We start from the raw sequence: 15,629 nt of genomic DNA, 5'->3' as shown, positions 1-15,629 counted from the left end.
TTTTTTGCGCACGGTCCCTTTAAATTTGCTGCACAGCTGGGCACGATGCAGCTGCACATGCGCAGTGTCTCTTCCAGTGGCAGGAGCTGGGGATTGGTCTGTGCGGGACCCAGCGATTGGTGGAATATTGGTGGGCGGCACTCAACAGCTCACCAAAACTTTGTTAAGTGGCCCTCCAGCCCAAATAATTGCCCACCCTGCCCTAGATCTCTTTGTTCCTCAACACCATTTAGATACGTTTTTCCTGAAAATGGAGTACTTGCATTTATATTGCACCTTTCACCACCACCACACATTTCAAAACAAAGCTTTAAAGCAAATGAAGTACTTATGGAGCGTAGTCATTGTTGTAATGTGGGAAACGCAGCACCAATTTGCACACAGCAAGCTCCCACAAACAGCAATGTGGTGAGAACAGAAGAAATAGGAGCAGGAGTAGGCCATTCGGCCCATTGAGCCTGCTCCGCCATTCAATAAGATCATGGCTGTTCTGATCATGGACTCAGCTCCAATTCCCTGCCCGCTCCCTGTAACCCTGTATTCCCTTATCACTCAAAAATCTGTCTATCTCCACCTTAAAGATATTCAAAGACCCAGCCTCCACAGCTCTCTGGGGCAGAGAATGCCACAGATTTACAACCCTCAGAGAAGAAGTTCCTCCTCATCTCAGTTTTAAATGGGCCCCTTATTCTGAGACGATGCCCCCTAGTTTTAGTTCCCCTTTGAGTGGAAATATCCTTTGTGCATCCACCTTGTCGAGCCCCCTCATTATCTTGTATGTTTCGATATGATCACCTCTCATTCTTCTGAACTCCAATGTGTATAGGCCCAATCTACTCAACCCATCTTCATAAGTGAACCTAATGAACCTTCTCTGAACAGCCTCTAATGCAAGTATATCGTACCTTAAATACAGAGACCAAAACTGTACGCAGTACTCCAGGTGTGGCCTCACCAATACCCTGTACAGTTGTAGCAGAACTTCTCTGCTTTTATACTCTATCCCCCTTGCAATAAAGGCCAACATTCCATTTGCCTTCCTGATTATGTGCTGTACCCCATACTAACTTTTTGTGTTTCATGCACAAGGATGCCCAGGTCCCTCGGTACTGTAGCACTTTGCAATTTTGCTCCATTTAAATAATAATTTGCTTTTTAATTCTTTCTGCGAAAGTGGACAACCTCACACTTTCCCACATTATACTCCATCTGCTAAATGTTTGCCCACTCACTTAGTCTATCTATATCCCCTGCAGATTTTGTGTGTCCTCCTCACAACTTGCTTTCCCACCCATCTTTGTATCATCAGCAAACTTGGCTACATTACACTCGGTCCCTTCATCCAAGTCATTAATATAGATTGTAAATAGTTGAGGAGCTAGCACCCTGCGACACCCCACCATTCACTGTTGGCCAACCGGAAAATGACCCATTTATCCCGACTCTCTGTTTTCTGTTAGTTAGCCAATCCTCTACCCATGCAAATATATTGCCCCCTATCCCGTGAACTTTTATCTTGTGCAGTAACCTTTTATGTGGCACCTTATCGAATGCCTTCTGGAAATCCAATTAAACCACATCCACTGGTTCCCCCTTATCCACCCTGCTCGTTACATCCTCAAAGAGCTCCAGCAAATTTGTCAAACATGATTTCCCTTTCATAAAACCATGCTGACTCTGCTTGATTGAATTGTGCTTTTCCAAATGTCCTGCTACTGCTTCCTTAATAATGGACTCTAGCATTTTCCCAACGACAGATGTTAGGCTAACTGGTCTATAGTTTCCTGCTTTTTGTCTGCCTCCTTTTTCTTTTAAATAGGGGCATTACATTTGCGGTTTTCCAATCCACTGGGACCGCCCCAGAATCCAGGGAATTTAGGTAGATTACAACCAATACATCCACTATCTCTGCAGCCACCTCTTTTAAGACCCAAAGATGTAAGCCATCAGGTCCTGGGGACTTGTCTGCCTTTAGTCCCATTATTTTACCGAGTACTATTTCATTAGTGATAGTGTTATTTTACCGAGTACTATTTCATTAGTGATAGTGTTAAGTTCCTCCCTCCATACAGTCCTTTGATTATCCAATATTGGGATGTTTTTAATGCCTTCTACCGTGAAGACCGATGCAAAATATTTGTTCAGCGTCTCTGTGATTTCCCTGTTCTTCATTATTAATTCCCCATCTCATCCTCCAGGGGATAACGACCAGACAATCTGTTTTTGTAATGTTGAAGGATAAATACTGGCCAGGAGACCGGGAATAACTGCTCTGCGCTTCCTCGAAATAGTGTCATGGGACCTTTCACATGCACCTGAGGGAGCAGGCGGGGCTGTGGTTTAACGTCGCTTCTGAAAGACGGCACCTGATAGTGCAGCACTCCCTCAGCACTGCACTAGATTGTCAGCCGAGATTTTTGTGCTCAAATCCCTGGTGTGGGAATTGTACCCACAATCTTATAACTCAGAGGTGAGAGTGCTACTCACTGAGCCACAGCTGAGTACCTGGCCTCCTTATTCCACTTACCAAAATGCACCATGTCACAGCTATTTATATTGGAAGTAGAATCATAAAAGTTGACAGCACAGGAGGCCGCCATTTTGGCACATTATGCCGGCCAACAAGAGGCTATCCAGCTGTAACTCTGCAGGTTACGACACTTCAAGTGCACATCCAAGTATTTTTTTGATGTGGGTGAGGGTTTCTGCCTCTACCACCCTTTCAGGCAGTGAGTTCCAGAATCCCACAACCCTCTGCGTGAATAAATTTCCCCTCAAATCCCTTCTAAATTTTCTACCAATTATTTTAATTTATGCCCACTGGTTGTTGAACCCTCTGCTAAGGGAAATAGGTCCTTTCTATCCTCTATATCTAGGCCCCCATAATTTTATACACCTCAATGAGGTCTCCTCTCAGCCTCCCCTGTTCCAAGGAAAACAAATCCAGCCTATCCAATCTGTCCTCATAGCCAAGATTCTCCACTCCCGGCAACAGCCTCATAAATCTCCTCTGTACCCTCTCCAGTGCAATCATGTCCTGCCTGTAATGTGGTGACCAGAACTGCACGCAGTACTCAGCTTTTTTTAAAAAAAAAAACAGTTCAAGCATAACCCCCTGCTCTTGTATTCTGTGCCTCGGCTAATAAAGGCAAGCATTCCGTATGCATTCTTAACCACCTTATCTACCTGTACTGCTACTTTCAGGGATCTGTGGACATGCACTCCAAGGTCCCTTTGTTCCTCTACACTTCTCAGTGTCCTACCATTTAATGTGTATTCCCTTTCCTTGTTAGCCCTCCCCATATGCATTACCTCACACTTCTCTGGATTAAATTCCATTTGCCACTGTTTTGACCAGTTGATTAATATTTTTTTGCAGTCCTCAGCTTTCTTCATTATCAACCACACAGCCGATTTTAGTATCATCTGCAAAATTCCTAATCATACCCCCTATATTCAAGTCTATATTCAAGTATATCACAAAAAGCAAGGGACCTAGTACTGAGCCCTGCGGAACCCCACTGGAAACATCCTTCCAGTCAAAAAACATCCATCAACCATTACCCTTTGCGTTCTGCCTCTGAGCCAATTTTGGATCCAACTTGCCACTTTGCCCTGGATCTCATGGGCTTTTACTTTTGTGACCAAACTGCCATGTGGGACTTTATCAAAAGCTTTGTAAAATCCATATACACTACATCATACGCTTGGCCCTCATCCACCCTCCTGGTTACCTCCTCGAAAAATTCAATCAAATTAGTTAGACACGACCTTTCCTTAACAAATCCGTGCTGACTGTCCTTAATTAAGCCGTGTCTTTCTAAGTGAAGATTTATCCTGTCCTTCAGGAATTTTTCCAATAATTTTCCCACCACTGAGGTTAGGCTGACTGGTTTGTAATTACTCGGTCTATCCCTTTCTCCCTTCTTAAACAAAAGTACCACATTAGTAGTCCTCCAGCACCATATCTAAAGCCAGAGAGGATTGGAAAATGGTGGTTGAGCAGTTATAATGAGGGATGTTCAAGAGGTCAGAATTTGAGGAGCAAGACATCTTGTGGGGTTGTGAGGCTGAAAAAGATTAGAGAGATAGGGAGGAGCGAGACCATGGAATGATTTGTAAACAAGGATGAGAATTTTGAAATCGAGGCTTTGTTTAACTGGGAGCCAATGTAGGTCAGAAAGCACAGGAGTGATGGGTGATCTTGACTTGATGCGGTGGGTTAGTACATGGGGGGCTGAGATTTGGATGACCTCAAGTTTATGTAGTGAGGAATGTGGGAGACCGGCCAGGAGTGAGTTGGAGTAGTCAAGTCTAGAGGTAACAAAGGCATGGATGAGGGTTTCAGCAGCACAAGAGCTGAGGCAGGAGCGGAGGTGGGTAATGTTATGGAGGTGGAAAAAGGTGGTTTTAGTTATGCCATGGATATGTGGCTGGAAACTCATTTCAGGGTCAAATATGACACCTAGATTGTGAACAGTTTTGTTCACCCTCAGATTGATGCTAAGGAGAGGGATGGAGTCAGTGGTTAGGGAACGCAGTTTGTGGCGGGGACCAAAGATAATGGCTTCGGTCTTCCCAATAGTTAATTGGAGAAAATTTCTGCTCATCCAGTACTGGATGTCGGACAAGCAATCTGACAATTTAGATACCAAGCATGGATCAAGACAAGTGGTGGAGAGGTAGAGCTGGGTATCGTCAGCGTATATGTAGAAACTGACTCGGTGTTTTCAGATGATATCTCCAAGGGGCAGCATATAGATGAGAAATAAGAGGGAAACAAGGACAGATCTTTGGGGGACACCAGAGGTAACAATGTAGAAGTGGGAAGAGAAGCCATTGCACAATATTTTCTGGCTACGATTAGATAGGCAAGAATGGAACCAGGCGAGTGCAGTCCCACCTAGCTGGACATTGATGGAAAGGCGTTGGAGGAGGATGGAGTAGTCAACTGTGTCAGAGGTGCAGCAGAGGTTAGAACCTAAAGCAAGTTTTCCACTAGATTAACAGTGACTCCAATTCACTTATGTTATAAGAACACAAAAAATAGGAGCAGGCCATTCGGCCCCTCGAGCCTGATCCACCATTCAATAATATCATAGCTGATCTTCTACCTCAACTCCACTTTCCTCATATCCCTTCACCCCTTAATATTCAAAAATGTATCAAGCTGCCTTGAATATACTCAAACACTGAGCATCCATAGCTCTTTGGGGGAGAGACTTCCAAAGATTCACCATCCTCTGAGTGAAGAAATTTATCTTCATCTCAGTCCTAAATGGCCGACACTTATTCTGAGATTGTGACTCCTGGTTCCAGACTCCCAGCCAGAGGAAATATCCTTCCTGCATCTACCCTGTCAAGCCCTTTAAGAATTGTGTATGTTTCAATTAGATCACCTCTCATTATTCTAAACTACAGAGAATATAGGCCTAATCTACTCAATCTCTCTTCATAGGACAATCCCCCATCCCAGGAATCAGTCTGGTGAACCTCCATTCCTCAATGGCAAGTATATCCTTTCTTAGGCAAGGAGATCAAAACTGTACACAATACTTCAAATGTGGTCTCACCAGGGCAGTATGTAATTGCATAAGACATCTTTCCTCTTATACTCAAATCCTTTTATAATGAAGGTCAACATGCCATTTGCTTCCTGTACCTGCATGTTAACTTTCAGTGATTCATATACATGGACACCCAGGACCCTCTGAACAACAGCATTTTCCAATCTTTCAGCATTTACAAACTACTCTGCTTTTCTATTTTCCTACCAAAGTGGATAACTTCACATTAAATTCCATTTTCCATCTTCTTGCCCACTCACTTAGCCCATCTATAGCCCTTTGAAGTTTCTTTGCATTTTGCATCATCCTCACAATTACATTCCCACCTAGCTTTGTATCATCAGCAAACTTGGATATCATCCAAATCATTGATATAGATTGTTAATAGCTGGGGCCCAAGCCCTGATCCCTACGGTACCACTCCACTAGTTACAGCCTGCCAACCCGAAAATTACCCGTTTATTCCAACTCTGTTTTCTGTCCATTAACCAATCCTCAATCCATGCTCGTGTCCACAGTAAATGACACAAGGTCAGCCCGCTGGATGGAACCTCGGGCACCCGGAGCATGATCTCCGGTGTCTCCAGTCCCGACTGCCCCCTTACATCAGTCTCCCCTCACTTTTATACCCTGCAGTGATCCATCTCTGGCACCTGACTCTTCTTTGTCTTCTCTGCTGGGTTTTGGCAGGAAGCTGGGAAAAGACAGCTGGAACTTCTCTAATCTGTGATTTACAAGGACACTTTCCCTGGTTCCCAGCAGTTACTTTTCTTCAGCAATTTTCTGATTATCCCCAAACTCCCCTGCCTGCTGTTAGTTATTTCTTATAGTTTCATAATTATAGGTATAAACATCACACATTATAATCTAACCTATTCTATTACTCACTTTGGTTTAAGCTTATATTGTCCTGTACTATTTTATGATTTTATAACCAATCCTCAATCCATGTGAGTATATTACCCCCAATCTTATGAGCTCTAATTTTGTTTAATTATCTCTTGTCGAATGCCTTCTGAAAATCCAAATACACCACATCCACTGGTTCCCCCCTTATCTGTTCTGCTAGTTACCACCTCAAAAAACGCTAACAGATTTGTCAAACATGATTTCAGTTTTATAAATCCGTATTGACTCTGCCCAACCCTGTTATTATTTTTAAATAGTGCCCTGTTACCACATCGTTATAATAGAATCTAGCATTTTCCTTACTACTGATGTCAGGCTAACTGATCTGTGGTTCTTTGTTTTCTCTCTCCCTCCTTTCTTAAATAGTGGGGTTATATTTGGTACCTTCCAATCCGCACGAAGGGAGAGAGAGCGAATGAGTGAGATGAAGATTGGCACGGAAGGGAGAGAGAGCTGGACAGAGTGAGATCAAACAGACAGCAAAGTAAGTGAGACAGAGTGAGACTTAAATTCAAAAGGGGAAGTGGGAGAGACAGAATGAGGCAGAGAAAGAAAGGAAAGGAAGAGAAGATATTGGCCGGGATGGCAAGGGAGAAGAGAATGGGGCAGAGAGAAAAGAGAGGGGCGAAAGAGGCGGAGAGAGGTAGACTGAGAGCATAGCAGAAAGAGGAACAGAGAAGCAGAGAAGAGAAAGGTGGAAAGAGTGAGAGACAGTGAGACAGAGAGAAATGAGAGAGGTAGAGATCTTATTGAATGGCGGAGCAGGCTCAAGGGGCAAAATGGCCTACTCCTGCTCCTATTTCTTATGTTCTTAATAGAGCAAATGTGAATTAGAGAGAGAGACAACAAGGTGGGGGGAGAGAGAGAAATTGAGAAAGAAACAGGTGGAGATATGAGAGTGCTTCTTCGGCAGCCCCTCCCAAACCCGCGACCTCTACCATCTAGAAGGACAAGGGCAGCAAGCACATGGGAACACCACCACCAGCACGTTCCCCTCCAAGTCACACACCATCCTGATATGTAAGAATATCACCGTTCCTTCGTCGCTGGGTCAAAATCCTGGCACTCCCTCCCTCATCATCATCATAGGCAGTCCCTCGAATCGAGGATGACTTGCTTCCACGTCAAAAAGTTCACAGGTGTTTCAATGAAGGACCTAAAATACCAGGTCCCGTACTACATGTTGAAGGGTGGAAGATGCCTGTGCGTAGATTTCTTTTAGCGTGTGGAGACCGTTGCACACCAGCCACCACACGGGCTTGACAGAGCTAGGTCTTGGTCCAGTGGCAAGGATTAACCAAAACGACTGGAGACCAGCTCTGCTGCACGGACCTAATGCGCACATATATCGCAGTGTGGACGGCCCGTGCTGCCCCTGGGCTCGCGCCTCTTCTGGTCCCCAAACTCACGCCTCTCCTGGGCCCCGGTCATATCCCTCTACAATCTCTCACCGCTCCTTCGCCCTGACCTCGCCGCTCCATCACACGGACTGCAGCGATTCAAGAAGGTGGCTCACAACCATCTTCTCAAGGGCAATTAGAGATGGATAATAAATGCTGGCCTTGCCAGCGAAGCCCACATCCCATGAACAAATTTTTTTTTTTTTAAAGTCACCTTCTCTTTTCAAGAGGAAGAGACCCAGCCTGTTCATCCTTTCCTAATAGGCATAACCTCGCATTTCTGGTATCATAATTGTAAATCTAATTTCCAATCTCGCCAATTCCTCTATATCCTTTTTATAATATGGAGGTCACAATTGTACACAGTACTCCAAATATGGTCTAACCAAGGTTCGATACAAGTTCAGCATACCTTAGCTACTTTTCAATTCAATCCCCCTGGAAATAAACCCGAGTGCTTGGTTTACTCTTTTTAACGGCCTTATTAACCTACGTCGCTACTTTTGGTGATTTTTGCATTTGTATTCCGAGATCACTTTGCTCTTCTGCCCCATTTAGATTCTGGTTTTCCAACTAATATGTGACCTCCTTATTTCTGTTACCAAAATGCAATACCTCACATTTATCAGTGTTGAAATTCATTATATGCCAATTCTGCAAGTTTAATAATGTAATAAGACATGTAGTACAGCACGGATTAGATACAGAGTAAAGCTCCCTCCACACTGACCCTTCAAACACTCCCAGGGCATAGACAACACGGGTTAGTGACAAAGTAATGCTCCCTCTGCACTGTCCCATCAAACATTTCCAGGTCATATATAGCACGGGCAAGGTACAGAGTTAAGTTCCCTCGACACATAGAGAGTAAAGCTCCATCTATACTCCCCATCAAACACTCCCAGGCCAACTACAGCTTGATTTAGATACAGAGTAAATGTCCTTCTACACCCTCCCAGGGCAGTTTCCAGTGGGCTTCCGCAGGGCTCAGTACTTGGTTTCCTGCTTTTTGTCATATATATATAAAATCAATGATTTGGACTTGAATGTAGGAGGTATGATTAAGAAGTTTGCAGATGATACAAAAATTGGCCCTGTGCTTGATAATGAAGAAGCGGTAGACTGCAGGAAGGTATCAATGGACTGGTCAGGTGGGCAGAACAGTGTCAAATGGAACTCAATCCGGAGAAGTGAGGTAATGCATTTGGGGAGGGCTATCAAGGAAATCGAATACACAATAAATGGTAGGACACTGAGAAGTGTAGAGGGACAAAGGGACCTTGGAGTGCATGTCCACAGATTCTAGAAGGTAGCAGGACAGGTAGATAAGGTGGTTAAGAAGGCATACGGGATACTTGCCTTTATTAGCCGAGGCATAGAATAGAAGATTAGGGAGGTTATGCTTGAACTGTATAAAAAACTACTTAGGCCACAGTTAGAGTACTGCGTGCAGTTCTGGTCACCACAGTACAGGAAAGATGTGACTGCCCCAGAGAGGATAGAGGAAATTTACGAGGATGTTGCCTGGACTGGAGAATTTTAGCTATGAGGAAAGATTGGATAGGCTGGGGTTGTTTTCTTTGGAACAGAGGAGGCTTAGGCAACCTAATTGAGGTGTATAAAATTATGAGGGGCCTAGATAGAGCAGATAGGAAGGACCTATTTCCCTCAGCAGATGGTTGAATAACCAGGGGGCATAGATTTAAAGTAAGTGGTAGGAGGTTTAGTGGGGATTTGAGGAGAAATATTTTCACCAAGGTTGGTGGGGGTCTGAAACTCACTGCCTGAAAGAGTGGTAGAGGCAGAAACCCTCATAGCATTTAAAAAGTACTTGGATATGCACTTGAAGTGCCGTAACCTCCAAGGCTACGATCCAAGAGATGGAAAGTGGGATCAGGCTGGAAAGCTCTTTGTCAGCAAGCACGGACATGATGGGCTGAATGGCCTCCTTCTGTGCTGTAAATTTCTATGATTCTCTGATCGCAAGGCTAGGAGAGACGCTCTTGAAGGTATGGGGAGCTCGGACTTGTCCGTGGGAGTAACAGACAGCAAGAGAACTCAAATAATCCCGAGCAATGCGGTGTTAGTCGTGGCTCAGTGGTAGTCTCTGAGTCAGTAGGTTGTGGGTTCAAGTCCACTCCCAGAGCATGGAGCATAAAATCAAAGCCGACATTCCAATGCAGTGCAGAGGGAGCGCTGCACTGTCAGGGGTGCCGTCTTTCACATGAGGCCCCATAAGAGCATAAGAAATAGGAGCAGGAGTAGGCCATTTGGCCCCTCGAATCTGCTCCATCATTTAATGATCATGGCTGATCTGATCTGATCTTGCCTTCAACTCCACTTCCCTGCCCACTCCTCATAACCCTCGACTCCCTTATCGTTCAAAAATCTGTCTATCTCCACCTTAAACATATTTAATGACCCAGCTTCTACAGCTCTCTGAGGTAGCGAATTCCAAAGATTCAGAAGAAATTGCTCCTGATTTCCCTTTTAAATGAGCGACCCCTTATTCTGAAACTATGCCCCCTAGTGTTAGATTCCTCCACAGGGGGAAACATCCTCTCTGCGTCTATCCTGTCAAGCCCTCTCAGAATCTTATATGTTTCAATAAGATCACCTCTCATTCTTCTAAACTCCAATGAATATAGGCCCTACCTGCTCAATCTTTCTTCATGACAACCCTTTCATCTCAGGAATCAACCTCGTGAACCTCCTCTGAAGTATATCCCTCCTTAAATAAGAAGATCAAAACTGTACGCAGTACTCCAGGTGTGGTCTCACCAACAGTGTCGTTGTAGCAGGACTTCCCTACTTTTATACTGCATCTCCCTTGCAATAAAGGCCAACATTCCATTTGCCTTCTTAATTACGCTGTACCTGCATGCTAACTTTTTGTGTATCATGTACAAGGACCCCTCTGTATTGCAGCATTTTCTAATCTCTCCCCATTTAAATAATAATTTGCTTTTTTATTTTTCCTCACATTTTCCCACATTATACTCCATCTGCCAAACTTTTGCCCACTCACTGAGCTGATCTATGTCCCTTTGTAGATTATTTGCGTCTTCCTCACAACTTGCTTTCCCACTTATCTTTGTATCATCAGCATGTTTAGCTACATTCAATCGGTCCCTTCATCCAAGTCATTAATTATAGATTGTAAATAGTTGAGGCCCCAGCACTGATCACTGTGGCACCCCACTTGTTACAGTTTGCCAGCCTGAAAATGACCCATTTATCCCTACTCTCTGTTTTCTGTTTGTTAGCCAATCCTCTATCCATGCTAATATATTACCCCCAATCCCGTGAGATTTTATCTTGTGCAGTAATCTTTTACGTGACACCTTATCGAATGCCTTCTGAAAATCCAAATACACGACATCTACTGGTTCCCCTTTATCCACCCTGTTCGTTACATCCTCAAAGAACTCCAGCAAATTTGTCAAACATGATTTCCCTTTCATAAAACCATGCTGACTCTGCTTGACTGCATTATGATTTTCTAAATAATGGACTCCAGCATTTTCCCAATGACATGTTAGTCTAACTGGTCTACAGTTTCCCGCTTTCTGTCTCCCTCCATTCTTAAATAGGGGAATTACATTTGCTATTTTCCAATCTGCTGGGACCTCTCCAGAATCCAGGGATTTTTGGTAGATTACAACCAATGTGGCCACCATCTCTGCAGCCATTTCTTTTAAGACCCGAGGATTCAGGCTATTAGGACCAGGGGACTTGTCCACCTTTAGTCCCATTAGTTTGCCTCGTACCTTTTTTCCCTAGCAATAGTGATTGTTTTAAGTTCTCCCCTCCCAATAGCCCCTTGATTATCAATTATTGAGATGCTTTCAGTGTCTTTTACAGTGAAGACCGATACAAAATATTTATTTAAATTCTCTGCCATTTCCTTGTTTCCCATTATTAATTCCCCAGTCTCATCTTCTAAGGGACCAACTTAGCTACTCTCTTCCTTTTTATATATCTGTAGAAGCTCTTACTGTCTGTTTTTATATTTCTTGCTAGTTTACTCTCAATCTATTCACTTTTTTTTTCGTTGTCCTTTGCTATTTTCTAAAAAGTTCCCAATCTTCTGGCCTTTCATTAATCTTCGCAACATTGTATGCCTTTGTTTTCAATTTGATACCACCCTTTACTTCTTAGTTAGCCATGGATGGTTCATCCTTCTTAGAGTCTTTCTTTCTCATTGGAATATATCTTTGCTGAGTTATGAAATAGCTCCTTAAATGTCTGCCACTCCTTATCTACTGTCTTACCCTTCCTTTGTAATTGCCTTTATTTTTCAGGGCTCTATTTTGAGACCCAAGTTTCTCACCCTCAAACCGAATTTGGAATTCTACCATACTATGATCACTCTTCCCAAGAGGATCCTTTACTATGAGATCATGAATTAATCCCAGTCGCATTACACATTACCAATTCTAAAATAGTCTGCTCCCTGGTTGGTTCCACAGCGCATTGTTCTAAGAAAACATCCCGAATACACTCTATGAACTCTTCCTCAAGGCTACCTAATCTTTATATTGATATATCCTATCAATATAAAGATTTAAATCGTCTATGCTTATTGCAGTATCTTTCTTATAAGCCTCCATTATTTCTTGATTTATATGCTGTCCTGATAGGCTACTCCCACCAGTGACTTCTTTCCCTTATTATTTCTTATCTCCACCCAAACTGATTCTACATCTTGATCTTCTGAGAATCAGAACCATCTGACCTCTCAAGTGGGCATAAAAGATTCCATGACGTTATTTCGAAGAAATCTCTCTGGTGTCCTGGCTAACATTTATCCCTCAACCAACATCACTAAAACAGAGGCCATGAAAGGCACTTTATAAATACAAAGGAGAAAAGGAACAGTCGGTAACAGGACATCAATTAGTCTCCTCGTGGAGAAACCAAGGAATCGACTCACTGTCTGTTGGAAACAAAGCTGATTTATTTGATCGTTGTTTGACAGAGGGTGCAGAAAAGATTTACAAGAATGATTCCAGGGATGAGGGACTTCAGTTACATGGATAGACTGGTGAAGCTGGGGTTGTTCTTCTTAGATCAGAGAAGGTTGAGAGGAGATTTGATAGAGGTGCTCGAAAATCATGAGGGGTCTAGACAGAGTAGAGAGAAAATATTCCCATTGGCGGAAGGGTCGAGAACCAGAGGACACAGATTCAAGGTGATTGGCAAAAGAACCAAAGGCGACATGAGAAAAAACTTTGTTTTAAGCAGCGAGTGATTAGGATCTGGAATGCACTGCCTGAAAGGGTGGTGGAGGCAGATTCAATCGTGGCTTTCAAAAAGGGCATTGGATAAGTACCAGAAATAAAACATTTGCAGGGCCACAGCGAAAGGGCGGGGAGTGGGACTTGCAGAGAGCCAGCACGGACTCGACGGTCCGAAAGGCCTCCTTCTGTGCTGTAACTATTCTATGATTCTATGATATCCAGAAAATTAAACTCCAGCCCAGTTAGAGGGATTAATTACACCAACAGCAACAAACTCCAACTGTCCAAGTGAACAGGGTTCAGTCCTGGATGTGATTAACGGCAACAATAAAAGCAGAATCCAACCCCTGCAGTCACTTGTGAACTCGCTGGTGTAACTGAAGGTTGGATAAACGAGTGAAGCCCTTCCCACACTCGGAGCAGATGAATGGCCTCTCCCCAGTGTGAGTGCGTTGGTGTGTCAGCAGGTTGGATAAACGAGTGAAGCCCTTCCCACACTCGGAGCAGATGAACGGTCTCTCCCCAGTGTGAGTGCGTTGGTGTTTCATCAGATCATTTCTGCTTTTATAGCTCCTTTCACAGTCAGAACATTTAAACGGTCTCTTACTGGTGTGAACAAGTTGGTGTTCAGTGAAGTGGGATGAACGAGTGAATGCCTTCCCACACACAGAACAGGTAAAAGGTCTCTCCCCGGTATGAATACGCTGGTGAGCATGAAGCTCGAATGAATTAGTGAATCCCTTTCCACACACAGAGCAGATGAACGGCCTCTCTCCTGTGTGAGCTTGCTGGTGACTCAGATGATGAGATGATTTAGCAAACCGTTTCCCACATACGAGACAGACGGACAGTCTCTCCCCAGTGTGAACTCGCTTGTGTTTAATGAGGTGTGAAGATGCAGTGAATTCCTTCCCACATACGGGACAGGTAAACGGCCTCTCCCCAGTGTGAACACGCTGGTGTCTCACCAGGCTGGATGAACAAGTGAATCCTTTCTCACACACGGAGCAGGTGAACGGCCTCTCACCAGTGTGAACTCGCTGGTGTTCAGTGAGGTTGGATGTACGAGTGAATCCCTTCCCACACCCGGGGCAGGTGAATGGCCTCTCCCCGGTGTGACTGCGTCGATGAATTTCCAGCGCAGAGGGGCAATTGAATCCCTTCCCACAGTCCCCACATTCCCACGGTTTCTCCATGGTGCGGGTGTCCTTGTGCCTCTCCAGTTTGGACGATCAGTTGAAGCCTCGTCCACACACAGAACACGTGAACGGTTTCTCCCCGCTGTGAATGGTGTGATGTTTTTTCAGGCTGTGTAACTGGTTAAAGCTCTTTCCACAGTCAGTGCACTGGAACACTCTCACTCGGGTGTGTGTCTCGGTGCTTTTCCAGTCACACTGATGTTTGAAATATTTTCCCACAGACAGAACAGACAAACATTTCTCCTTTCACATTCAAAGGCTGATGATATTCAAGTGAATCGAGTGACTCTGTCAGATCTTGATATGAATAGTTCTAGTTTCCCGTCTGTAAATCCTCCTTTTCTAATATCCTGTAAAAGGTGTTTACAAAAGTCAGCACTGGAAGTGCAGGATAGAAATTGAGGACAGACAATCCTACTTTTTCTGGAACATTCTTTCCTCTCTTGTTCTCCAAAGCTGTAAATTCCCGTCCCACACACTCTCCCTCCACCCTGTGCTGAAATCCAAACTCATCGCACCACCTCCATCATTTCTTTCTTCCGTCTGCAGTTTTCTCACTCCCTCTTCTCTGGTTGGGTTCAGTTCTACATCCTGACTGTGCAGACTGAGAATAAATGAGGAAATGATTGTCTCTCCAGATCACTGGGACCCTAAAGCCCCGCCCGCCCTCTGCTCCTGTACCAAGATGGCCGCTCAGGCACGCTGATCGTGTCTAAGAATTCGGCTAGTTACCCCGAGCGGTCGGGTCCATCACCGCGGGTCAAACATGTGTCCTGCCGGTTCATATTAGGTGCCTGAGGCCTACACCAGGTGTTTATGAAGCTGCCCATCCCACCCAGGGGTCCAATTCCTCCGCTGAGCCCACAAGCTCCTACTGACTCGCGGAACGTCTCTTCCGCCTCAGACCACCTCCACCACTGGCACTGCGCCTGCTCAGAGCACACACCGGTCCCGTGTCTGGGCTCCTGGTGTCATTGGTAGAGCGCTTTACCCCTGCGCGGGGGATTCTGGTTACAGAAGTAAACGTCTCAACATTTGGTAGTGAAATGGATTGATTCAGGACAGACAGCAGGGATTATTGCAGGAAATAACACAGTGCAGTGAGAAAGGAAATGCAGTGGATGTTGTGCAGATGGATTGTCAAAAGGTGTTTGATAAGGTGCCGGACAGGAGGCTTGTTGATCAAATTAAGGCTCATGGTATTAAAGGGAGTGGGGCAGTGTGGAGAGGAAGTTGGGTAAAGGGCAGAAAACAGAGAGTAGTGGTTAATGGATGTTCTTCAGACTGGAGGGATGTAAACAGTGGTGTCCC

General features: G+C 44.5%; 1 pseudogene; it reads right to left on the bottom strand.

Moving 5' to 3' along the window:
• The window catches only part of LOC139274107 (zinc finger protein 271-like), a 71,933-nt pseudogene extending 57,627 nt beyond the window's left edge, over positions 1-14,306 (bottom strand).
• Between the last annotated feature and the right edge of the window lie 1,323 nt (positions 14,307-15,629).

Source organism: Pristiophorus japonicus, chromosome 9 (assembly GCF_044704955.1).
Source record: "Pristiophorus japonicus isolate sPriJap1 chromosome 9, sPriJap1.hap1, whole genome shotgun sequence".
NCBI lineage: Eukaryota > Metazoa > Chordata > Chondrichthyes > Pristiophoridae > Pristiophorus > Pristiophorus japonicus.
Note: the sequence above shows the minus strand (reverse complement) of the source record. Positions and strands in the feature narration are given on the sequence as shown.